This window comes from Schistocerca cancellata, chromosome 4 (assembly GCF_023864275.1).
Source record: "Schistocerca cancellata isolate TAMUIC-IGC-003103 chromosome 4, iqSchCanc2.1, whole genome shotgun sequence".
Classification (NCBI taxonomy): Eukaryota; Metazoa; Arthropoda; class Insecta; order Orthoptera; family Acrididae; genus Schistocerca; species Schistocerca cancellata.
This window is the reverse complement of record NC_064629.1, coordinates 85053271-85080772: the sequence shown is the minus strand read 5'-3', so window position 1 is coordinate 85080772 and position 27502 is coordinate 85053271. Positions and strand designations below refer to the sequence as shown.

At 41.3% G+C, this 27502-nt stretch overlaps 1 protein-coding gene across 5 annotated transcripts in view; it reads right to left on the bottom strand.

Annotated features, from left to right (window-relative positions):
- Positions 1-27502, bottom strand: part of LOC126184914 (guanine nucleotide-releasing factor 2) — a 406168-nt gene that overhangs the window by 232909 nt on the left and 145757 nt on the right. Inside the window, exon 1 of one of the 5 annotated variants that reach the window (XM_049927579.1) lies at positions 8742-8773. The exons of the other annotated variants lie outside the window; for them this stretch is intronic. The gene's annotated coding sequence lies outside the window, so the exon portion shown is untranslated. Of the gene's footprint in view, positions 1-8741; positions 8774-27502 lie in introns of those variants that run through there. 5 annotated transcript variants of the gene reach the window in all.

Sequence of the window (27502 nt, the reverse complement as noted above, 5' to 3'; positions counted from 1 at the left end):
AGCCATGGGCACAGTCTCTCCACTGAAGCAATTATTGATATACATTAGGAACATTTCCCATGACCATAAATCTACAAACAACTTCGATACTACGAGGGATAGTCTCCTTTCTTCCATCTTCCGATCATTTTCTTAGGAGAATAATCATAAAATTCTTTTCAATGCAGTATATTTTTACAGTCCTTATTAGACGCAGTCAAAGGAAGTTATACAGTATACGGTCAGCGACAAATTACACAGAGTTGTACTTCGTGATTTCGAATGTAATAAGACATACCCAGATGGCACAACAGCTGGATGGAGCCTTCGCGAAGAGGAACTGAGAGATAGAGGCGCAGAGCACTGGCCGATCTGATAAGCTAATGTGCTGGCAAGTTCTTACGGGTCGGTATGAGATAGCATTTTTTAAGACGAGATCAGTCTGTGAGCCGCAAGTGGCGCAGTGGTGGGTTTCAAACCACAAATACAGAGCTCCAAATATCCCACTATATTTCGAGAAGAATAGGGTTAAGTCCCAAATGCAACTTCGGACTGTGTCCTTAAGCTTTTAAATGAAGATCCATCTTAATAGTTCTTTTGATCTATTAGTTTCTTTTACAATTTTATGCCGAGTTCGAGAGAACTTTGAGATGCTCTGTGACATGTTTTATTATGAATTGGCCTTTCGACAATGCTTTGTACGCGAAGGGTCTGGTAAGGTGCATCGTTATTCTAATTCCAGGCTAAATTGCAAGCCTTCTAAAACTAGCTCAGCAAAGACCCAGTGACGCATTGTTGTTTTCAAACCACTCTTTGGCTTATTTTATTGTCTACAGAGAAAAATATGTTCCATTTATATCACTCAGAACCAGTTAGCTGCATTCAGGATTGTTAACAGACAAAGTAGGAAACTAAATTTCATTACAAGTAGTTTGCTAGAGTCACAGAGAGAGATCGCCTACGACTTTACGATAGATAACAAAGCAATGGAGCTGAAGTATTAAAGGGGAGCGTATCTAGCACTTTCAACGAACATACACAATCGATGGCTAATTTAACATAATACAGTAAGCAAGTTGCGGTCGTTCCAGTGATGCCTATCGGCTGTGGATGACACGGCAGTTGGGCCTTCCGTGCACTGTTCGGATGGAGTAGTAGTAGAAGCTGCGGTCGTGGCCGTACAACATAGATAAGCTATAAGAGAAAAACTGAAGTGCCAGTTAGGAACGAAATACACTATGCATCCGCCCCTGGACTGCGAAGTGTGACGTCTGTAGCAGAGGAAAGCGTCTCTCGACACGACCTGCAGCCATGACAAGGGCTAGAAATCTCTCTCTATAAATCTCTCGTATCATAACTCATTTAAGCACATAATGTCTGTCACACATTTAATAGTTTGGCTCTCATATCAAATGAGTAAATTATTTCGAAATTGTGTTTTAATCCACAAATTAAGTTCTTTTTTCAATTTTCTTGGTTTTTTATATAGCTCCATTTACTACCACCTTAGATGCATCAGTTTTCACGAGAATTACGATGTTTTCTTCGTAACTCTCTAGAATACTTTCACAACATTTCTATAATCTGCAAACGCCTCTACATCCATTCGTGTACATAGCACATTCCGGCGGACTTGGGCAATTCCAGCAGGACAATGCGACACCCCACACGTCCAGAATTGCTAGTGTGGCTCCAGGAACACTCTTCCGAGATTGAACACTTCAGCTGGCCACAAAACTGCCCAGACATGCACATTATAGAGCAAACATATCTGTGGTGCTCTTCAAATGGTTCAAATGGCTCTGAGCACTATGGGACTTAACTTCTGAGGTCATCAGTCCCCTAGAAGTTAGAACTAATTAAACCTAACTAACCTAAGGACATCACACACATCCATGCCCGAGAAAGGATTCGAATCTGCGACAGCGCCTAGAACCGCTAGGCCATTCCGGCCGGCGGTGCTCTTCAGAATAGATCTCCACTCCCTCGTACTCTTATGGTTTTATGGACAGCCCTGCAGGCTTCATGATGTCAGTTCCCTCCAGCACTACTTCAGACATTAGTCGAGTACATGCTACGTCGTGCTGCGGCACTTGTGCGTGCTCGCGGGGGCCTTACTCGATATTAGGCAGGTGTACCAGTTTTCTTTTTTTTTTTTTTTTTTTTTTTTGCCTCTTCAGTATATGAAGCAAGTCTGAATTGAAAACCGCAACATATGCGTAAAATGACTTCTTAATCACGACTTGTTTCGTGAAATCATAGTCATATTTTCAGTTAACAAACAGCTGACCTTCCAATACGGAACGTCCTTAAAACTCCGTAAGGGAAAATACAAACAGAAGTTCTCGTATCTTTCAGGACGAATTTGGCATCACAAACTACGCAACCGTCGTGATTAAAACAAGCAGAGAAAAACGTAGCCCAGACACATATGGCGTCTTCTCAGCCAGCGGCCACATCATTAGCACATCAGTGATGTGGCACTAGTGGAGCTGGTCACTTCCACAGAAGACGTCTCACGTATGTCCGGGCTTCGTCTTTCTTTGCTGATTTTATTCTTAACAGCTGCGTACTTTGTGATGACAATTTCGTCCTGAACGATACAAGGACTTTTGTTATCTAGCATTACGGAGTTTTAAGGACGTTCCGTATTGAAAGGTCAACTGTTCGTTAACTGAAAATGTGGCTAAAATGTCACGAAACTAGTAGTCTTTAATAAATCATTATGACGCAACTGTTGCGGTTTTCATCAATTCAAATATATCGTCACAGCTGTCGTTGCCCCTCATACCAAGTGATTTGTTTATGACGTAAGAATGAATAGAGCACTGGTCACACAATGATGTACCTGCGGTCCTTTTCTACCCAGAAGCTGGGATCTTTTCGTTTTCTGGAAGCAGAGTAGAAGATGTGTGCCAGGCTTGTCATTTGTAGCCCAAAAATATTTATCGTTGGAAGGAAGTTCTGTGGTTTCTGAAGGATTAGTACCGTCTTTGATTTATATTGCTTCTGATGACAAGAGCCGGCTTACAGATCAACACAGTAAAGTATGAATATTTACGAACAGATTGGATGATAAATATTGTTCAGTTGCTTAAGTCATTACTGAAATTTTAACTGTTTAAGTAATTGTTCCAGGTAAATGTTCGATTTTGTCCGCTATCTAAATTGTTCATTTGAATTTTTCGAAAGAGAATTTTCAGTTTTGTAATCAGTGTAGCATTTGTATTCAGTGACATGTTAAATAGTAAATAAACAAACTGGACTACAAAACTGAGTTTTCACTCGAAACAATTAAAGAAAAAGAAGGCAAAAAATTTCACACAAAAGCTTATTATATGTTTACCATTTCTATGAAGCAACATTAGAGAAATGAAATTAAGGCAACAATAATGAAACAAAAATCAACAATTAAATTTTATAATGAAAATAGAAAGTAGCTGATCTGCTTTTCGGGTCTTTACCTGTTTGTAGAACTTGAAAACGCACAACGTAACACGAAAAATATATTTCTCCAACCTTAGCTTTCACCCTTTAGCGCCACGTATTCGTAATGCCCAAATAGTTAGATGATCGTCGATTACAACATGATTTTTGAGCAGTTAAAAAAAAAAAAAAGGGAGAATACTGGTGATCTTTCGTAGCATTCAACCCCTCATTACCTTTCGACAAAAGCATCGCACAGTATACGGACTAAGCTTTCTTCTATTTACCTGTTTTATTTGATGTTTTTGATCTTAATCATCTTGGTACAACCGCAAAAGTCTGAGGGATTCTTCGAATTTATCAGTCTTTATTCGATGTCTAGGTTTATTACTGGAACTGTTATGGTAGAAACTGCGGCAATCTGATGTAAGTGAAGTGCAGATGTTTGGCTTACGGAATTTTAATGCTAGACTCAAATGCGTGTGGGAAAGAGGATGGGAGCAATACAAATCCCAGTCTCGAAGTGTTACGCGACTCATGCTGCAGGTATGCGCCTTGCACGAAGATAGATCACCGCTCTAACTCCCGGAACAGCAATTCACCACTGAAAATAGTCCGAAAAGTTTTTCCGGGCGACCGTCTTCCCCCAGCCACAATTATTACGGCGCAGTAGGTTAATATAGAATCGTCATATAGTTGTGGTTCTAAGAAAGTTTGCATTCCTTCCAATTCTCTGGTTCGGGACAAACGCAGAGATGTAACAGAGTGATGCATTCACGGCACCAACAAGAGAAAACATAATCGTGGGAACCAGAAGAGGTTGAACAGACGATCGTTGGATCACAACACTTCATACAATGAAATCAGCGGCGCTGTCTGACCTTGAAGGCAAATCGAGGAATGAAATTCCCATACGTGTATTGTTGCTCAATAGTGGTCTACAATTGGTCGTGCGCGTCAGAGATAAAATCAGCTCACACTCAGGGAACACTGCTGGCGAATGCAATAACTCCACATTGAACTAACAACTTTAGAGTGTACAAGGTTTTCCCTAAGGCAGACCCTTCGTCGGTGCAGTAGTAATGCTGCGTGACAGTTGATTCTCCCGAAAAAATGGCACAATCAGAAAATAAAGAACGTCTACAGAATACCCTCATAATATTTATTTCTAGTAAACCAACATTCTGCTTGCTTTCCCGCGAAAATCAACAACCACTGACTGGTACTACACACGTATGATTTGTGATAATAGACGTTTAAATTCCGGGAAAATTTACACAGAAAAGTTAGTTGCGAGGAAAATCTTTCAATGAACAAGAAAACGAGGTAACTAGAGTAATTAATAACAAACCGAATGTTTATAGCCAGAGAGATAAGTGGTTTGTTCAAACCTGGATAATTTTTGCAAAACAAATTAGTAAGAAATGCAAATCGGTTTTGACACTTAATGAGAGAATGTTTACTATTAGATCACATACTGGAGCAATAAATTCAATATACACACAATTGCTTATTAATTTAAGAATTTTCACAAAAAGGTAGTTTTTATTTTTCTACGATTAACAAATAAAATCTTACAATACACTCTTCCCTCGAAGTTTCGCTTCCAACACATTGGAAAAAATTACGTAGGTGGTGTAATTTAATGATATCCCTGTTCTCGGCGCATGATTACACATTATTCCTCTTTATTCACTGCAATGTGTAAATGATGCAGTTACAGCCGTGTTCAATTTTTCCCCTCGAATATTGTTTTCCAGTGAGACTATCTTCAGGAAAGACATAATTGTTGCATGCACTGTTTTCGTCCAATACTCGGATCAGCTGCAATATGACGTCGGCTTAATTAACCACTACGTGGTTTGTAGCCAAATGGTGACCAAGCCAAGAGCTTCCCTAGCAACGAAGTCACACCTGCGTCGCATTGCTTCTCGATGGGAAACAGCTGCACATATTTTACCACTTTTGGGAAATAAAAGGGGATAGAGTTAACATCAGTTTATTTCGATTTTTAAAAAAATCGAGACAATGGACGATCGACTGGGAAAGCCATTTACCGGTGAAATGAAAAGCACTTTCACAACAAGGCTCAAAATCAGTTTGTTTCCGTCGTAAAAGTGCATTAGTTTGCGTATATGAGAGTCCTGTAATAACTTCGTGAACGGCAGGCCTAAAAACTAGAAGTTCTGGGGTTCAACCCAGCGCCAGTGCCACGATTTTTTTTTTTAAATATAAAAGTGAATCGAACGTGATTAGCGATTTCTCATCGACAATGACGTACTTATTTCTATTGACTGTCTCGCCACGATGATCTAAGCGAAAGGAACTGGTTTACGCCATTTGTCTACGAAGTAAAACACTTCCGTTTTCCTTTCGTCGTATGTCTATCGTTAATATTATGCGACAGCGGCGAAAAAGACTCTAATTCAACCAAGGTGATACGGAAACATCCCCACTTGGTGGCGTGTAAATTAACTATAGTTGTGCATCAGCATAATATCGCTTTCTGATATGAACATATTAGTCGGTATAAAGGGGAAAGAGCTCCAGAGACATGACTGTTGCGTATTTGCGTCGCCTCAGCAGCACATTCGGATGTACAATTTCTCCCCCTGGGCAACTGCGCAGTGGACTCAGGGCCTTATCCGTATTCATCACCCTCTTCACGGTTTAGAAAGCGACACTGACGTTGTCGAACACATTCTGCGTGTTACCCAAAATAAATCTTTGCTATTCATGGATAAGTAATTAAATTGACATTCGAAAGACACTTGGTGAAGATATATGGTTCTCTTCTAAATTGTATGCACATTAACGATGGAAAGGAAAGTGTGTAAATTCCTAGGGGACCAAACTGCTGAGATCATCGGTCCCTAGACTTACACACTACTTAAACTAACTTATGCTAAGAACAACACACACACCCATACCAGAGGGAGGACTCGAACCTCCGGCGGGAGGGGCCGTGCAATCCGTGACATGGCGCCTCAAACCGCACGGCCATCACACTCCGTAGGATGGCTTGCAGAGTACAGATGTAGCTTTAGATACAGCAGGAAACAAAACCACACACTGCAGTTACCCACGCGATATTTATGCGTCATCCAGAGTTCAGAGGCACACATGTAAACATAATCTATTTGACACGTCCCACATTCTCACAAGGCAAAGCGTTGAGTAATAGCTTTCAGTCAACTGCTTAACATCGTACTGCGTTCGTCGTCAGTCAATCTAATATTACGAACTGTATAATCTCTAGTGCGTGCTAATTCTTGCTGAAACACGGAGCACTACCACTGCTCAACTATTTGCTTAATGCAGAGTGATATGTAACTACGAGGAACATACAGTGCACTAGTTCACGGAAAGCATCGTCTTAAAACCGCAGAAGAAATTACTTTTTAACGTCTCGTCGACGAGATCATAAGAGACGGAAAACAGTCACAAAGAGGTGAAGGAAACCTGCCGTTGCCTCTGAAACCATTCCGACATTTGCCTTATTTATGGGATTCGGGGAAACTACAGTAAACCTAAATCTGGGTGGGCGGACGGAGACTTTTAACATCGACCTTCCGAATACGAGTCCAATGTGTCTAAACAGTGTGTCACCTCGTTCAGTCCCTGGAAACGAATGACGCATTTGACATCCTCGTCTCCACTCATGTTCTGCGACAGCGGAAGACAACGCGTCTTCCTAAACACAATGAAGGATTTTCTTCCGTAAACAAATACGGGTTTTTGTTGTTGTCATCAGTTTACTATTGCTACATTACTCGAAGAACGTGTGTGTGTGTGTGTGTGTGTGTGTGTGTGTGTGTGTGTGTGTGTGTGAGAGAGAGAGAGAGAGAGAGAGAGAGAGAGAGAGAGAGAGGGGGGGGGGGCTGAAAGTAAGACATGCTTTCTCCTTTTCTCCTGCGAGAAGCAAAAGGCGATCACTATTTGTCTACGGGACGTAACTTACGCACTCTTGAATTGTTGTTCCCAACCGACTGTAAGGCAAGTCATGATTTCTGTACACGAGTAAGCTGAAGCTGAAATATTCGGTAAGTAGAAATAGCTCTTAAAATGTTATGGTTTATTACAATGGTGGCTTACAACATATTTGCTTTGGTGCAGCAGCTCATCTCTGACATCTGATGCATTACAACTATATCGGGATTCCGCATACTCTGACAATAAGAAATTCTCTGTACAAAGGGATCACACATAGCTCAATGAAATTTTAATTCTGTCAGTCAAGTTCATTTAAATGTATCAGTGTTTAGTTAAATTTAAAGAAACTATTATACAACTGGCTTCAGCCGTGAGAGCCTATCCCAGGAGGAGCCTTCAGTATCCAAATCAACATACGGATAAACTAGTTAAAGGACGTGCTATCGTTCGGTTAGTGCGGATGTGTAACGTCATCTGTTTAGCAGCACCAACACCATTATCATATGCGCTAGCTGTTACAGGGTCTGTGGTGCAACAGAACTATACTGACAAGACTGCGAGACAGCCATTCTCTTTGTAAGGATAGGTATTAGTTTACATTCGGTCAATTCAAATATAACGTAGGAACAGTCAGTGACATGCGCTTTTTTTTTTTGCTGACGTTTGTGAAAGAATTGAAACTTTTTCAAATGACACCGTAACTGGCTGCAACTGTCAAATTCTTGGTTTATTCTCAGTACAATAGTCAAATTTCGGCTTTATGCCACTTTCATGCGCACTAGATACAAATTATGACTGCGAAGTCATCCAAGATAGCAAATATTACCATATTGGCCTGTTGCAGTGTCTCGTATATAAATCCACGTCTGTTTGTAGGCGGTTACTGAATTATTTTACAATCTTCTAGCTATTGTGGTCCTACGTTCTGCGAAAATTATAGAAATCTCTTAATCCTTTTGGGTTAGGACTACTGGAAAGGAAATGAACTACTTCGGAAACTACGCAAATTAACTAAATAAAGCAATTTTATACTCTCTGACTTACGAAGACAGCAGAAAAGATTTTTTGGGACTGATCAAGAGTCTTACACGTTCACACGCACAAGGCCACAAATTTTTAACATTGTATCAAAGCAGAAAGGAACGAAAAACGACAAATCACACGTGCTTTATCAGATATACCACAGACGATAACTAGCCACAAGTTGAAACTCTTGTAACGAAACACACGTGAATAAAAATGATGCAGTAGCGGAACACAACGCCTTGTACACACTTCACACACATCCCACGCGTAACGTTTACGAATATTCGAGAACAAAATCGTTTTCGAAATGTAGATATATATTTGGAAGATGGACGCACAGATAGAGTGAAACATGCAGAGACAAGAAGAATCCGTACCCGCGCGAGCGAAGGAGCGAGCCGTGAAGTTAGACGCGGTATCCGCGCGCTGCGACGCCACTGACTCCGGCGCGGCGGCGTGGTCGGCGAGCGCTTCTTCCGGACATCCCCCCCCCCCTCCCCGGCCGTCTCCCTACATCCACCTCCGCGCCTTCGCGACACTCGGTGGAGCACGTCAGGCGACTTGACGATAGCAGCATGCCGCCCACCCTTACGCGCTCGACCGGCTAAATGCCGTCCGTGTGGGCGAACGGAATCCTCACGGTGACGCAATGCTACGCTACTGGACAGGAAAAAAGTTCGCTACGCAGGAAGACATCAACATTGCGCAAAAACTTCGGGCCCCTTTGACACGTTCCCTGTCACTGCAGCCTCTAATGTCTAGTTCAATGTGTGTGATTCTATTACATTAGCCTTTCCTCTTGTTTCTCTAGATTCGTCATTATTCTATCAATAATTCCTAATAAATGCGGTATTGGAAGATAATATACACATCAGTTAAAGACAAATGATGTTCTTCGTGTAAAACGGGACCACCAGACAAATTTCTTCAAGTCTCCTGACAAATGTTGGCAAATACACGCCCGTGTTGTGTGTGAACACTCGCCAGAAATGGGCGCACCGAGGTGCGGTATCCACTTCTAGCTCCTTAGTCAAATGCTCAAATATCAAATTATAAACCTCTATAGTGACGATTACTAATCTCCAAACATACATTCTTTACTCAAGACCGTAACGTGATTTATGCAACATAAAAAAATTAAAAAAAAAGTATTACAATTTTTCAAGTGTTTCCTAAATATATTGAGTGCTCTAGGACGAAACAGGCATGTAGTAAAAGTGGTTATATTACTATTTTTTCTCCAAGGGAAAGCATAACAATACATATGCAGTAGTGGAAATCAGTATAAAGACGGCGTTCCTATGACAGTAATAGTACAATGTCTGCGGCATAATGCATCCAATTTTTTATGAAAATAGTGGATACATATTAGACATAAACATTCATGACGGAATTACAGTTTCTCTTATAACACGAGTAACAAAATAAGGCGGAAGCATTTCCTGGGCGATACTGCACTGTTACTTGTCCAACCTCAGTTCTTCCTAATTACCTCAAAAATTCTCTTCGGCATTGATTTTTGTAGGGTTCGTAGCTCTTGCAGAGAAATTACCGCCCACTCTTCTCGTATCGCACTTTCCAGCTCGCGTACGGCCTCAAATTGCCTTCCACTGCGATAAACGTGCCTTGCAAGTATTCGCCGAAGTTTCCCCACGGGGTTCATATCCGGGCTACGTGCAAGCCATGGCAAGACATCGATATCTTTACCTTCGAATCGCTTTTTGGTTGTAGCAGAAACATGCACAGATGCATTATCTTGTTGAAACATTGACTTTCGTTCCCGAGGTCCTCGTGCATTCTAATCAACTGTGACTCTAGCATTTCTGTGTACACTTTAAAGTTCATTATAGTGATTTACCTTTAACACATAAGGTTGCCCAAATCATAACGCTTCCACCACCAAAATTCCTGTTCATTCTTACCTGCTACTCTGTTCTCAGGTCATGCCAATAATATTTATATCCACCCGGCCCGTCTAAATTAAACTACTTCTCATCACTGAAGATCACTTTATCCCATTCTGAAGTCCATGACATATGTTTTTCAGCAAACTCCAACATAGCCTGTTTATGTTTGGATGTTAGAGCAAATTTCTGCAATCGTTTCTTGAATGCAACCTGTTTGTCATTTGACAAAATTTGTCGTACACATCTGGCAGTTACTGACAACTGCATATCAGCAACTTCTTGAGAAGAAAAACGGTTTTGTGGTCCTTGCTTTGCACAAAAGTAAGTTTCGTTGCCTCAAATAATTTTCTACTTACGCCACATTTTACGTTCTGTCCATATCGTGCGCCTAATGTAACGAAATTACCAATCACTGTACTTGAATAGTTCAACTTCTTGGCGATTTGACTATTAGAAAGCCCCATTTCTATGCACGACCAGATGTTTGCTTTTTCACCTCATCCGTTCCTCGCGTGCATTTATATTGAGTTCCACCTTCTACCAGCTGAATCGTTGATGTCTTGTTATACTGTATTACTGACATCAAATGCGATACCATCTGACTGCATTTGTTAGTATATTGGCTCACATACTATTGCATATATACTGTGCACAGTTATTCCAGCCGACAATGTTAATTTTCCTACAAATACCGATGCCTTTACACTGATTTCCGTTACCAGATGGTCTCCATTCCCAGGATATACCGCTTTTTGAAACATTGATAAATAGGAACGCTGCAGGTGCTAACAGATTAACATAATGTGTTTTATCTTCAATTTCCGTCAACATCTCATATTCAGAAATGTCGAGCATCCAGGAATTTTGCAGTTCGTTCATACTGATGGTATACGTTAATTTACAAGCATTTTAAAACCTAGCTAGTAATTCTTTCCTTCTTTGCGCTCTATGCCTGTAGGCTTCGGTCATCAATCAACCGCACTAACAATCTAGTGGGGAAGTGGAGAATTGAGAAATGAGTTTGATGGCCGTGTAACGAGACCACTACGTGTACACCGTAAGTTCCACAGCTGAACCTGTGGAGAGGAATGTTCACAAGGTCTCTCTTTTAACAAGTGAGTTTTCGACATTCTTTTAAAGGAACAGTCTCCAAGCACTAGACTTTTCGAATGGCCAACGTGGCAAATGCCATGAGTTTCTGGGAAGCAGTTGAGAGTATATGATGTATGCGCTTTAGAATGACTCATACTACCATGGGTTGAGTATGTCCGTTTTCTCCCGAAACAAGAAATTTCTTCCCCTGGTATTTAAGGCCCCGACTCTAACATTATTGAAGGAACAACATTACCTCCCTTTAATAACAACGTGAGGGCAAACAAGCAGCGACCTCTTTCAAGGAACCATTCATCATGATAGCACACGAAAATTTCAATCCCACCCCTGTCAATTACAAGTATATATATTTACCCGAGAGCTCATCAATGAAATTTACTGTAAAAGCATGCACTCCCATACAGAAAATACATTTTTCCGAATTGTTTTTAAAGACAGTCTGGGTATGTGCTGTTATTTGTCTTTATACATTGCCTGCGATCTAAATTTATCTATCAGACGACAAAATTACGTTTATAGATAACGAGATCTGTTAAGTCACCAGTCAAACTCATAACAACATCAGTTCGTCACAGATGGCAATCTCAACAATAACGTAATTAATGAAGGTCGCACACAACATAATATTATACAAAATAAGGTAACAATCACAAGAGGTGACACTGCCTTTAGTCCTATTTTCGTTCTAATGACTACTACATATTTGTATTCCATAGAACTGAATACAAGTCCCAACAGATGATGGCACAAAGGTGCTGAATCATGTTTGCGCATTAAAAGGGACAAGTGTTTGCATAATAGGCGGCTCTTAATTCCCATAATTTAGTCCGGATTTATAGACTGACATTAATCAACTGAACAATCGAGCAAGCTATGGGAAAGACGATGCAAAGACTGCGTTTTATTGGCAAAAAAGTTACAAGACGCAACAAATCTACTAAAGAGACTGCCTACATGACACTTGTCCGTCCTTCTCTGGAGTGTTGTTGCACGGTTTGTGATCCTTATCAGATCGAATTGACGGACGACATCGAAAAAATTCAAAGAAGAGGGGCCTCGTTTTGTACTGTTGCGAAATACGGGAGACAGTGTCACTGATATGATAAGCTAGTTGGGGCGGCTATCATTAAAGCAAAGGCGTTTTTCGTTGCGGTGATAACTAAATTTTAATCACGTGCTTCTTCCATTGAATACGAAAATATTTTGTCGATTCCCATCTACATACGAAGAAATGACTGCCGAGATAAAATAGGAGAAACGATATCTCGCACGGAGAGATTATGGTGTTCATTTTTGCCACGTGCTATTCGAGAGAAATAGTCTGAAATTGGTTCTCTGAACCCTCTGATGCACTGGGTGGTTACAATTAAAGTGCTGTTTCTTGCAGAGGTCAAGTGTGGCAGTGAAACTTGGTAGATATTCTAATGCGTTAATACGGGGCCGATTTACGTCGGAAAAAAATTAGTTTCAATTTCAGCCACCAGGTGCAAACCTGGCGCTGTGAATGCAAAAAAAGACTTATAGATATGTTTCCACATGCAATGGGTTACGAACGAAACGTGGGCAGAAAAGGTCAAACAAGTTAGAAAGGCATGATGTCGATTTTATTATTAATCGGCGCTTACCCAATTTGTTCAATTTGTGGACCGGAGACGTCGACGAGATGCTGCATCCGTAAAACGACGTGATCGAGAGTTGCTCGCAGCAAGTCCGGTTGAATGTGAACAACGTGTTCCTGTATACTGGCCTCAGATCGGGTAGAGCCTAAACATATCCCACTAAACGCTTTCTCTTAGATACCCCCAGAACCAAAAGTCACACGGATTCAGATCAGGTGGAAAACCTGAAAGGTTGCATTAAGAAGATTTTTCACTCGGCAAGCGACATGAGGTGTTTCCCCATCATGCACGAAAACAGTAGTTTCCACACAGTTGCGCGCTTCCAAAGCAGGAATCACATGCTGCAGAAGGAAGTGTCGACAAGGTCCAGACGTCACGGTATACATGACAGGCCCTCTGGGGATATTTTCTTCAAAGAAGAACGGACCGAGAATCAATGTGCTTGTGAATCAAAACCACACAGGCAAATACGGCAAGTGCAGTGGCTCTGGGTGCACAACACGCGCTTTTACAATACCCCAAATTCGGCACTTGTGTGTATTCACCACACCCTGTAGTGTAAAATATGCCTCGTCTATCCACAGAATATTTCGCGATCACATGACTTCAACTTCGTACGTGCCAAAAACCAAGAGCAAACTCAGAACGTTGCTACGGATCATAAGGTTTCAACTGCTGCACTGTCTGCATCTTGTACGGATACCAGTGTAAAATAGACCGCAAAAGCTTCCGTAATGTTGACCGTGGTATGGACAATTTCCGTGACGTTGCACTAGCACTAGCCGCAGCAACAACAGCTTCCGCCGAGATGGGACGCCTTCCTCTTCCAGGCTCACCCATGTCATTATCATCTCCTTTAAACCAGTCAATGACAACGGACCTCTCCTCAGTCGGCGATACTCTCTCATTGCAGCACTGTAATTGCTGCCGTTCATACAAACTAGTTTCGCTAACAGCACACGGGCTCTGTTCTCCATAGCCATAGTGCTCACTCAAGTTACGGATTGTCAAATGACATCGTGGATGTTACACTGTCACACAAACTGTTCACAGCGCCAATTTGCACCTGGTGGCCAAAACTGTAACTATATCTTTTTTCAGCATAAATCGGTTCCGCATTAGTATATGTACTAAGTTTCGCTGACATACGCTAATTACAGCCCACACTAGATCTCCGCGAGTAGCTACACTTTAATTTTAACGAACTGGTAGATTATTTAGTCACGATGGATCGTGTCTGTAACAGGCTGGAAGGGTGAATAAAAGTGTTGCACCAAACGAAAGCAACGAAAGCGTACGGCAAACGGAAAATAAGCTTATTTAACTGTATTGAAAAAGTCGTAGCATATGTACGGACTGTAGCGTGTTTGTGGCTCAGAGCAGTGTCCCTGCTGAACACGAGTCAACTCCTTCCGCTGCCGCACGTGCTCTGCAGCCTCATCGAGCCGCTGCCGAACGCTGAAAACGGTCCAAGAAAAGTCCATCACGCCTTCGCGGCTCCAGCTAGCGCCACAACGACTACTAAGAGACTACTTCAAGAATGTGTCCTACTTTAGGTATCGTCGTACAACTTTTAAATCATAACTATCTTTTTGTAGCATATTAGAGCTTCTAACTAATATGTAAGCGCACGCAATTTCATGTGGAATCATTCCATTTACATGTTCACTCGCCAGGTTTTATAAGCATTAAATAATAAAATAACACCGGTTGATACTTTTCCGACCTATCTAAGACATTTGACTGTGTGAATCACAAGATTCTCCAACATAAGTTGAAATTTTATGGGGCAGATGGTATAGACAACCAACAGATAATGACATACTTGGCCAAAAGAATGCAAAAAGTTGTACTTAGTTTGTTGTTATTGTGATTTGCTGTCCGAAGACTGGTTTGATATAGCTACCAATGCTACTCTATCTTGTGCAAGCCTCTTCATCTCCGAATAACTACAGCAACTTATATTCTTCTGAATCTACTTACTGCATTCATTTCTTGGTCTCCGTCTATAATTTTTACCCTCCCCTCCCATACACAAAAATTTGGTTCAAATGGCTCGGAGCACTATGGAACTTAACTTCTGAGGTCATCAGTCCCCTAGAACTTAGAACTACTTAAACCTAACTAACCTAAGGATATCACACACATCCATGCCCGAGGCAGGATTCGAACCTGCGACCGTAGCGGTCGCGCAGTTCCAGACTGTAGCGCCTAGAACCGCTCGGCCCAAACATACACCAATATAGTTCAGGGCCATAATGCTGACTGAGGAGAAATCAGATATGGGTTTCCCCTAAGGTCCAGTATTGTTCCTCATATATGTAAACGACTTTCCGTCTAATATACAACAAGCAGAATTAGTTCTTTTTGCACATGACAGTAGTATTGTAATCAATCCAAGCATATATACAGGAACAGAAGAAATGGTAAACAAAGTTCTTGAAAGTATCAGTGATTGGTTTTCTGCGAATGGTCTCACCTTCAATTTTAGAAAGAAATAAAATATTCAGTTTTGTACATATAGGGCTATGATAAGTGTAACACATGGTGAGGAAATAATAAACAGGGTGGAAACTCCAAAATTCTTAGGTGTCCATACTGATGAGAATTGACATTGGAGAAAGCACATTTTGAAACTACTAAAACAACTTATTTCAGCAACATTTTCGCATAGAATAATTGCAATTGGTGCGGAGAGTCAAATCAGTAAGTTGGCATATTTTGCATATTTTCATTCAATAATGCCATAAGGAATAATGTACTGGGTTAGCTCGTCCTTCAGAAAGAAAGTCTTTATCGCGGAAAAAGACGCTTTAAGAATCAAATATGGTGCTCGCCCACGACCATCTTTTAGACATCTGTTTAAGGAGTTGAGCATTCTGACTACTGCTTCATAGTATATTTACTCCCTCACGAAGTTTGTTGTAAATAATCTACTATGGTTCAAAAGGAAGAATGATGTACATAATTACAATAGCAGAGGGAAAAATGACATTCATTACTCCACATTAAGGCTGTCTTTGGCACAAAAAGGGGTGCACAATGCTGCACGAAAAATTTTTGGTCATTCATCCAATGATATAAAATATCCAACAGACAGAAAAGTATAATATAGAAAAAACTGAGAAAGTTTCTCCTTGACAGCTCCTCCTTTTCAGTGGAATAATTTCTGTTACTGTAATGTGTAAAGGTGGTGGGTAGGAACTACTATCTTACATCTGTGTGTCTTTTTTCTTTTTGTATAGATAAAAACTTAGAAGTGTCCAGAAGGTAACCACATATACAAATTAATTTGCGATGTGAATGTAAAATGACTCGTTACACATCATTACAATCTATCGTGCAAAATGATCCATGGATCATGTTACTAACTGGCGACATCTCCACATACAAAAGAGGAAAATCAGAGCCGAAGAGATGTATTTCAAACAATGCAGATCAAGCACTCCAACGAGTAAAGACATGGCAAAAGTAGTTTTATGCAGTGGGAGAGGCCACCGAAGCGAGCTTCACTAGTTCAGTGACTTAAAGGATTATATCTTGTTTCAGTTCAGGAGTTAGCACAAAATTTTGGCTTGCGGGTGGAGGTTCAACTTAACGTATCATTAGTTGCTAAGGAGATCCCTCAGTAACTAAAATTGGGCTCCGGTCGAGTAATTCTCACCGTAATGTCTCTTCAAGAACTACTCGTCCTTCCATGTTCAAATGGAGAATTTCTGCCTCTGTTAGAAATTAAGTGTTCAGTGGACATCAGGCGGGGAGCATTATCCCAGTAGGACAAAGACTGAGGAAATAAGTGTCAATCGCCTTGCTGAGGAGACCATATCAGCAGTCTCCAGAAGTGACCAGAGGCATGAGAAACCATGAGTATGACCCCCTAACGGATTTAGGACTTGCCACTTTCGCGTTATAAGAAATAAATGTTAAGAGTGTGTCCCGTTGTTTCCTGAGCCATAGGAGATGGAGCACAGTTTCGGATTGTACTAGAAACTGGAGGGAAATCGCCCGTGGTCTTCTTTAAGGAACCAACCCAACAAAAGGTTCAAGTGATTTTCGGAAACTACGGAAAACATATCTGGATCATTTGACTGTTGTTTGGGTCCCGATTCTACCTAACAGTAGTCCAGTGTCTTAACTTGGTCGCCATCTTTCTTTCTTCCGCTTTGAAGTTAAATTTCCTAACAACAGTGAAATTTTTCGTTCGTGCATTTGTGAATTGCGACAAGTACTAGAAAAGGAATTAAGAGATGAGAGATCGAACGCCGCATGGTATGAAATTTATAATTGACTTCACGAAAGAAAAATTTCATTCAAAAACTATATGCAAATCCGTCTTCTTTCGGGACTGGCATATCAATTTTCGTGAAGCTTTAAATAAAATGATGCTGTAACATATAAAGACCCTTTATTCACAATTTAGAGACTACGCCAACATAAAACTTTTTGATTTGATGTGAATGACTGAAAAGTAGCCAAAAGTGCTTGTATGTCTTACATTTTCTTTCGCGGCCTGAATTGCGCGTCGACACAGGCTTATGAGTATCTGAAATACAACTCGGTTTTCGCAACTACACGGAGAAGTTCAGCAGATCACACACAAAGAATTTAGATAGCGAAAAACTGCGGAACTGTTTAGTTTATTGGAACGGAATTAGGAACCTTACGAAATGGAATAGGAGATGATGAAATACTTAACGGAAATACAGTGGAATTAGTGCACACCAGTTTAAAGTTGCAACACATCATTTGTTGAGTGACTTCGCAGAAGTAGCGCCTCATTCAAAGTAGGTATATTGTTACAAGCAGCAGGACGTATAGCACTAATTATTACGTATATTCCTGGGGCACTGAAGTTCATGTGTTTCTGTTACACGTATCATCCCCCGTAAGAAAAGCTAGATAGAGATGGTAAAATGCTGTAAATATGTCATCTTGCATGATTATTTTATCGTCGTGAGCTCTATCACGCCAAATAATATCAGAAAATACTTCAAGATTCGTCCGGTTCAGTGTTCTACGTTTGTCGTGGTTCCTTGTAGTGTCTCCACTCGGATGCTGGAATGGTTCTTCTAAGAAATATGAAGTGCGTGCCGTATCTTTTCTCATACTTTCAGTACGTTATTTCAGATGAAGATGCCGGCGAACTTTTAATCCCTAACGTATTCACGCCAAAACATTTTATTAACGGGAAAATTGCAGAGAATTACATCCAAGTTCCGTAAATATTCGAATGTTACATTCATCGGCCACAATTATTCCCAGCATCTTGGAATACAAAGGGGCAGCGGCAGCAACAGCAGTGTGGTAGGCAAGCACCATTTTGTGGGTAAGCGACGTTGGGCGTGCACTTTCCTACTTATCTTTTCCGTCAATGTCTGGGTCATACTGAAAAAAGCCATGCTCGAGACAATGAATGCTCATTATACTAAATGGTAACTATTAATAAGTTTAAATCATCGATTAAAGGCATGAATAAAAATTGTGGAAGCTGTTTTCTCAATCTCCCAGTTCCATTCATGAAGTTCGTGACACACTGTTTTCTCTTATCCTCCTCTTAATGCTAACCGCGTTGCCTGCTTTCTGTCAAATAATACCGCCTTTCACTGTCGGCTTACAAAGCCTGTACAGCAGAAGCCGACTGCCCGCCCCCCCTCCTCCACCCCGCCGCCGACATACACACACTAGATGCAACGATCGCCAGTTAACTTACGAATGCGAAGGTCGCCCTTAATAATGATTTGTGCGACATCATTTTTAAGCGATTGTGTGGCGTCTGTTGGAGACGAGCCACTCTTTCCTTTGAATAGACATGTAAAACATCACACAAACCTCTTCTCGCGGGACGAAGTGCCATATCTACAACTGAAAAAATAATGTTTTTACTCGTTCCATCTCCTGTAGGTCAACTTCACTAAGGGTCTATGGAATGAATACTAGATCACAGAAGATTAATTCTTTAGTGACGTATGACTCGCATATTGTGGTTTCTAATACGATCCGCATCCATTAGGATTTCTTCTCTATAGATCTATGGAACGAACAACATATATGATCTGACTTAATCTAATCAAAGTCGCCAACACACTAAATGAGCGGCTTTCGTAGCAGATATACAGTCTTTACACTTATGGCAGATATACTGTCTTTACACCTACTGTACGTGGTGCAAGGCGAAAACGTTCTCCGTCTTACACAGAGATAGCGTCATTCTGTTTTTATGATGTTGGCAAATGTTACGCTATTACGTCATTCATGTCTGATCTTGGTCTGCGGCATAGTCTTGTTTTGACGGCTTCTCGAAGGAGTCGTGTTGCGCGTATTTTCTCAAATAGATATTGAGCTGCGAATTTTTGGTTTTGTTCGCCATAGTTCATCGCCACAGCAAACACTTTCACACTCGGAGGTTATAATACTCCTCTTTCATTTCCGACATTTGAGAACTGGGAGGCTGAGTTTAAACGAGTGTCACTTTTCATCTGAGAATAATTCACGTGAAGGCGGCCATAAATTGCAACTATAGGTGAAACTATATAAAAATTAAAATAACGAAAATATGTATTTGGCGACTGATGTATGACATAGTTGACGCACTAGGAGTACCGAGAGAAAGTGTGTGGTGTATTTTACAAGAAGAATTAACAACGAGAACGTTTCGTCTGCGATGGGCGCCGCATTTGTTTAGATGTGGTAGAAGGCAAATTCGAAAACTAATTTTCGGCAATGTGAGGCCCTTTTTTTAAAAGAACCTCACTGATGATGTGTGCTGAATTTACTAATGCGAATGAAACGCTGTTCCACTGCAGTTCATATTATCAACTGTAACGAATCCTATTCGTTCATTTTTTCGATTTACTCACGAAAAGCCTACGTTGCAGCTGGATTGAAGTTTTTTTTTTTTTTTTTTATAATTACAAAGTTGAAAATTAGTCTGTGGTTATGTTCCTCAACATAGATCTTTCTAATTTGTTCTGCACAAAATATGCCTCAATGGCAGTGTGATTCTAGATGCAGACAGAATGCGAGCATTATTTCATCTGCTATTATTTCAAACAAATTTACATTTCCACAGCTAAAACAATAGCCTTAAATAACATTCAATATTCGAATGTCACGTTAATTTTCGTTATACATGATCATACTCAATCACTGTGGTAACACTTAAAATCGACAGCTGAAACGAAATTCTAATTCTAAATGGATTCGACACTTTGCCGGGCCCATTAGTGTCGCTACGTTGGGAAGAAGCTGTGTAGAGTTTACGTCTCCTTCTCGCACCAAAGTCCCGCCTCAGTTACATGGTTCGCAAAGATTCGAACACTTTCGCATCGGATAACGCTGGACGCCGACAGATAGGGTACACAAATTCGATCCCGAAGGGGGAGGGCTGCCTTCATGAAGGGCATTCGGCCACCTTATATAACAAACATCGCCAAATCCAGATTAGCATATCGACCCCGTGAAGAATCGAGATAATGGCCAGGAAAAAGAAGAAGGCTTTTAAGTTGTCACTAGTTTCCCAAAATTACTATTGTTGCTATTTGTGTGGACTCAGTTTTTGCCACCAGTTGTACAGCTTTTACATACGTACAACAAGCTACAACTAAAAAACTTACCGAAAGCGTTTCTTTCCTTACTGCTTCTGCATTTGACTGTAGGAAACTTTTTTCGTCTGTTAACGTACATAATTTAATAACTGTGTTCTTTGGCTTCTGTTTTCGCGGAATCTGGATGAATCTAAATTTATATTTGCCAAAGTTCATTAATCATTCACGTTCACTTGAAACAGCTTCGTTTCTTTGCGTTGATTAGTTAATTTCGTACCTCGTACCAAATTACAAAGAAAGCAAGTGCTGACAGGAGTGTAAATTACCGAACTATCAGTTTAATAAGTTACGGTTGCAAAATACTAACACGAGTTCTTTACACAAGAATGGAAAAACTGGTACAAGCCGACCTCGAGGAAGATCAGTTTGGATTCCGGAGAAATGTAAGAACACGCGAGGGAGCACTGACACAACGACTTCACACAGATGATAGCTTAAGGTGAGGCAAACCTACGTTTATAGTATTGCTAGACTTTATAGCTTTTGGCAGTGTTGATTGGAATACTCTTTTACAAATTCTAAAGGTGATAGGGATACAATACAGACAACGAAAGGCTATTTACAATTTGTACAGAAAAGAAGATGGCAGTTAGAAGAGTCGAGGGGATGAGAGGGAAGCAGCGGCTGAGAAGGGAGTGAGTCACGCTTGTAGCCAACCCCCGACGTTATTCACTCTGTATATTGAGCAAGCAGCAAAGGAAACAAAAGAAAAATTTGGAATACGAATTAAAGTTCAGGGAAAATAAACAAAAACTTTGAGGTTTGCCGATGACATTGTAATTATGTCAGAGACAACAAAAGACTTGGAAGAACAGTTGAAAGGAATGGGCAGTGTCTTGAAAGGAAAAGATGAACATCAACAAAAGCAAAACGAGGATAATGGAATGTAGGCGAATTAATAAAGTGATGCTGAGGGAATCAGATAAGGAAATGAGATACTTAAACTAGTAATGAGTTTTGCTATTTGAGCAGCAAAGTAACCTCATTCTACCATTGTGCGATGGTTTCCTGTGATAGGGGCGGTGAGATGTTCGTGAAGAAATGAGCCAGTTCTGCTCAACTGCTTGTCAGTGCTTGGCCATGGAACGCGCATACCAATGACCGATGAGACTCAATTGCCTGTGTATCCTCCGACGTTCCTGAGTCACAGTTCATCCGGATGATTTAACTGCGGTCTTCCCAACATTGGGACTGTCTAACAGGGTAGTTTATAATATAAGTGAATATTATTCACCGCATATATTAATGCGGAGAGAGGTAGCCGCTCCCTACTCGTTTCGGAGATTTGAGAGCGACGTCAGGTTTTGGAAGCAGTTTACAAGAGCTCTGGGTAACACAGCCTCTTGGTGGACACCATGTGCTGCCTTATACCGAAACGTAATAGTCCGCACAACGTGCCAGATTTTGTCTGATAATCATTTGTTACGTTTAGAATTTCTCTATGTAATTAATGTGAGTTTTCTTTCCTGTTCCTCTTTCACATGACTGTAGCAGCAGTTGTACGGTTTGCTTTTGCTTCTAGGTAGCAAGCCACAGACATGACAGCAAATAAATAAATAAAAATAAATGTTTTCACGACTTTGTAGTTAAACAACACAAGATTCCAGCTACTTAGTGCCCTTTTTGCGTTTCATGCCGATGTCACGGGAACTTGATTTCCACACACCTAACAAGTCGCGAGAGATTGTAAAATAACCTCAATTCACTGTAAATTAATATTTATACATATAGTTCCAACGTCAACGCTGGAGCCTTTCTGTCAATTACAATATCCGGTACATTTAAATATCATATTGGTCATGTGTACTGTTATTTTCCAAATTAAAAGAAGCAGGTTCATTACACCGTCTTGCAAACAAGATGGGATTGCTTGCTTTATGATCAGCATGACTTATGTTTTCCTCCACTTCCCTAAATCGCTCAAAGTGCAGAGCGAGAAGTGTTCTTAAACAAAGCCATCGTCGATTCCTTCGCCATCATAGTGACAATCTGTGATGCATTCTGTACTCATGGCGTCACGGGGAACATCGCGAAAAACCGTTCAGAAGTGGTAAGCTCTGCTCAGAGCTGGCTGTTGTTCTGCTTCTTTTGCTACTTCAGTGCCTCCTCCACAGCGAGGTGCACTTGGAAAGCGAACAAAATTGCAAAGCCAAAACTCAGTATTCGACGGTAGTGTTTTACGCAAACGTGGATAGTCTAATAGAATCGCAATTAATACTCGTTATAATATAGCAAAATACCAAAATTATTTGGTTACCACGAACTATTTTGCTACTGACACTCTCGATTAAAAGCAAAGTACGCGACAGCAGATACCGTGAAAGGCCGCAAACAGTGAAATTCCAATGTTGTGAAATTTTAAAGCTTGAAGCCGTTGTAATGTTCGAAATTCATGACCCAAGGCGAACGAAAAACCGCGACAATTGTACTCAACTGTACTCAATAAATGAGAGACTCAATTCCAAGTCATTCAAATTATGCTGCAGGCAAGATAGAATCCGCACTGACTACTTTTAAACACAGCTGGCTATATGGGATACATGCTTTTGCTTTAATAATACGCGGGCCATCAGATCATGAGTAGAAATGTACAGGATAGATACGTCTGTCTGGTTCAGCACACGTAACTAACACCCCCGAGGTGCAGAACATTATATGCGTCAGTCCTAGCGTTTTTCCACCATTTATTACTATTTTCATCTTTGAATATTTCTGCTAATGTGAAAAAGTGCCAAGTTGGAATGTGGTTCGGAGTCCAAATAAAACTACAATGAAGCGTCAAAGAAACTCGTATAGGCATGCGTATTCAAATAAAGAGGGGCAGAACACGGCGTTGCGGTCGGCAACGCCTATATAAGACGACAAGGGTCTGGCGCTGTTGTTAGACCTGTTACTGCTGCTACTATGGCAGGTTATCAAGATTTAAATGAGTTTGAACGTGCTGTTACAGTCGGCGCACGAGCTATGGGGCACGGCATCTCCGAGGTAGCAATGACGTGGTCATTTTCACTAGTGTACCGTGAATATCAGGAATCCGGTAAAACATCAAGTCTCTGACATCGCTGCGGCCGAAAAAAGATCCTGCAAGAATGGGACCAACGACGACTGAAGAGAATCGTTCAACGTGACGGAAGTGCAACCCTTCCGTAAACTGCTGCAGATTTAAATGCTGGGCCCTCAACCAAGTGTCAGCGTGTGAACCATTCAACGAAACATAATCGCTATGGGCTTTCGAAGCCAAAGGCCCACTCGTGTAGCCTTGATGACTGCACAACACAAATCTTTACACCTCGCCTGTGCCCGTCAACACCGACATTAGACACACGTTGCCTGGTCGGACGAGTCTCGTTTCAAACTGTATCGAGTGGATGGACGTGTATGGGTATGGAGACAACCTCATGAATCCATGGACCCTACACGTCAGAAGGGGATTGTTCGAGCACTTGGAGGCTCTGTAATGGTGTGGGACGTGTGCAGTTGGGGTGATACGGGACCGCTGATACGTCTAGATACGACTCTGACAGGTGACATGTACGTAAGCATCCTGTCTGATCACCTCCATCCATTCATGTCCATTGTGCATTCCGACGGACGTGGACAATCCCAGCACGATAATGCGACACCCCCACACGTCCAGAATTGCCACAATGTGGCTCCATGAGCACTCTTCTGAGTTTAAACACATCCGCTGGCCACCAAACTCCCCTGACATGAACATTATGGAGCATATCTGGGATGCCTTGCAGCGTGCTGTTCAGAAGAGATCTCTACCCCATCGTACTCTAACAGATTTATGGACAGCCCTGCAGGATTCATGGTGTCAGTTCGCTCCAGCTCTGCTTCAGACTTCAGACTTTAGTCGAGTACATGCCTCGTCGCGTTGCGGTACTTATGCGTGCTCGCGGGGACTTACACGATACCAGAAAGGTGTACCAGTTTCTTTGGCTCTTCATCGCAAATGGTTACGCCAGTTCAAATGTTGGAGGAAGGCAACGGCTTACTACCATGAATACGACCATGCCTAGCAAAGTATTGTGCCGTTCAATCCAATCTCCATGTTGGTGATAGCTTTGCATTTTTCCTAGCTGTTTGACGCTGTTGATGATGGTATCCATCAGCTCCTTCGCAAGTGAATCTTATTGTATTGATTCCTGTCCTTATGGCGAGAGTCTGAGGAGGACTTAAATACAGCAGTAAAACACAGTGGCTTTTGTTTTGCCAAATTACTATTTTTTACGGTTTCCCCCAAACTCGTGAAGTCCTCATGTACACTATATGACAAAAGTATCTGGACACCTACCAATGTACATTAATAATGGGGTATAAGTCTACCCAACACCTTTATGACGGCTTGAAGTTTTCTTGGGACACTTTCAAAGTTGTCTCTGAATGTCTGTGGAGGAATGGTAGACCATTCTTCCTCAAGAGCAGAACCAGATAAAGTAGTGATGTTAGACGCTGACATCTGAAGCGAAATCGACGTTCTGACCCTCCCAAGGGAGCTCTATTGGGTTAAGGTCGCAACTCTGGGCAGGCCAGTCCATTTCAGGAATGTTACTGTCCAGAAATCATTGTCTCATTATGCTTCTTTATGGGGGGGGGGGGGTGGATTGTCATGCTGATAAAAACAAGCATGGTCTCCAAAGTGTTCGTCTGCTCAATGCAGTGCACAAAGTGTTCATATCTGTTTGCATTTTGCGTTTTCCTAAGAGCAATAAGGGAACCACACCCTAACCACGAAAAACATCCGCACACCGTAACACCATCTCCTGCATACTACACATGGTGGCAGGTAACGTTCCTCAGGCATTCGCCAAAATCAGACCTTTCCATCGGATTGGCACAGGGTACAGTGTGATCCATCACTCCAAAACACTCTTTTCCAGTCATTCAGTGTCCAGTGGCATCGCTCATTACACCAGCTCTAGCGAACCAATCCGAACCATTTTCAAAGTGTCGATCCGTTCCACTGCGTCATACTGCATACGTATTGTAGACTGCAAAACGTTTAATCACGTCAAGATATGGACATTTCTTCAAAATGGTTCAAATGGCTCTGAGCACTATGGGACTTAACATCTGAGGTCATCAGTCCCCTAGAACTTAGAACTACTTAAACCTAACTAACCTAAGGACATCACACACATCCATGCCCGAGGCAGGATTCGAACCTGCGACCGCAGCGGTCGCCCGGTTCCAGACTGAAGCGCCTAGAACCGCTCGACCACACTGGCGGCGGACATTTATTATCAACCGTGTGACTGCATAAAATATGTTTATCGAACTTAAAACAAACATTTGCAACATTTGAAATGACATAAGCTGCTTAGTTACAGCCGCAATAAAGCAATGGTTATGACTAAAAGCTTGTGCTTCAGTATTTAACAACATTCTCAACGTCATAAAACCGTTTCAGTGTTATGGTATTCGTCTGCAGGTCCACCAACGGGAACAACGATACAAAATGCATTTAGAGTTCGGAACAAGAATTACTCGCCGCAAAACCTATGCCTCAAAGTGCGAATACCCATGCACACGTAATCTGAGTAACAAGCTACTGCTTCGAAGTCAAAACTCATTTTCCACCTCCAACCTAAATTTTTGCTATATCATTATCTAGACAGCAATATCATGATCACTCCAGAATAAATCTTAATTTTAACACGGAAAGAAAACATTTGTGGTATTATTGGGGAGCGCAAGGTTTATGGAAATATAAATCATACCGGCTAGATGGCAAGACACTGCTGGGGTCGGATTCATTCGGGTTTTGGCTTATAAACAAAGCCAACTTCCACTAATGGTGGAAAATGCAGTAACTGCCTCACTACATGGCAAAATACGGTGGACAAAGCACCAGAAGCGCCACATGCAGTAGAGGTTTCGTCTCGCGGACAATGTGTTAAGAGGCCCGATAACAACACACTGGCCTCATTAGCGGTAGTCTTACTAGGCCGGAAGCTCGCAATGGCACGATGATGAACTTTCACGGTCGTCGGAATGACGCAGATTTTGGCGGCATGGTCTGCCTATTCGACGGAAGTTTGTAATTAGACGACTGAACCACGCACATTGGGATGGTATAAAATACTGCTGAAACGAATAGAAATTCGTCATTACTGTTACGAGTAGTCAATTGAAATAGTAGGCTCACTCACACACCTCCAGATGTCAAGCTGCTCACGTTCAACAATTACTTAGAAATTAGATTTTAGGAAACACATATTTTATTTATGAGCAACATCTGAAAAATTATCACAACAGTCAGTACCATATAAGCGCTATTATAGTATCAATTTTGAACATAGGCAACGAAGTGAATTCAATTCTGTCTAGTGAATCAGTCGTTTGCCCTACAACACGTATGTTTTTATGTAATATTCCCATGTTACAACGCGCACGACAGCCGTGTTTTTCTCCAGCCATATTGTCAACAAATAACGCAGTTTTAGTTACCGTACATCACGATTTTAATTTCTCCTCAGTTAAGATTTTACAAAGAATTTCAATTTTCCGGTAGAATTTGGTTAATACAATTCTCATTACGAATTAATCAAAATTTAAAAAGAATAAAATTGCAAACTCTACGCGAGTTACGAACTGAGGATGTTCTTGGCAAACACAACTTAAAATTCTTATGCCACAGCTGCTATGACCGAAAATGGTACAATTTAAATCGCTAACAAGTCAAAATAATTTACTAACGCGCTTAAAGATATCACATATAAAAGCGGTAGACCAGACGCAAATATGAACTAGCTGCCGAAGAGAGTTAATATCCCGTAACGTGTAGCAGTTGATAAATTTTGTGCTCGATTACTAATTTGAATTTGTTTCCCATACTCTACACAGTCACGGTAGGCCTATTCCAAAGCAGTCTGCTTTCAAAGTTATT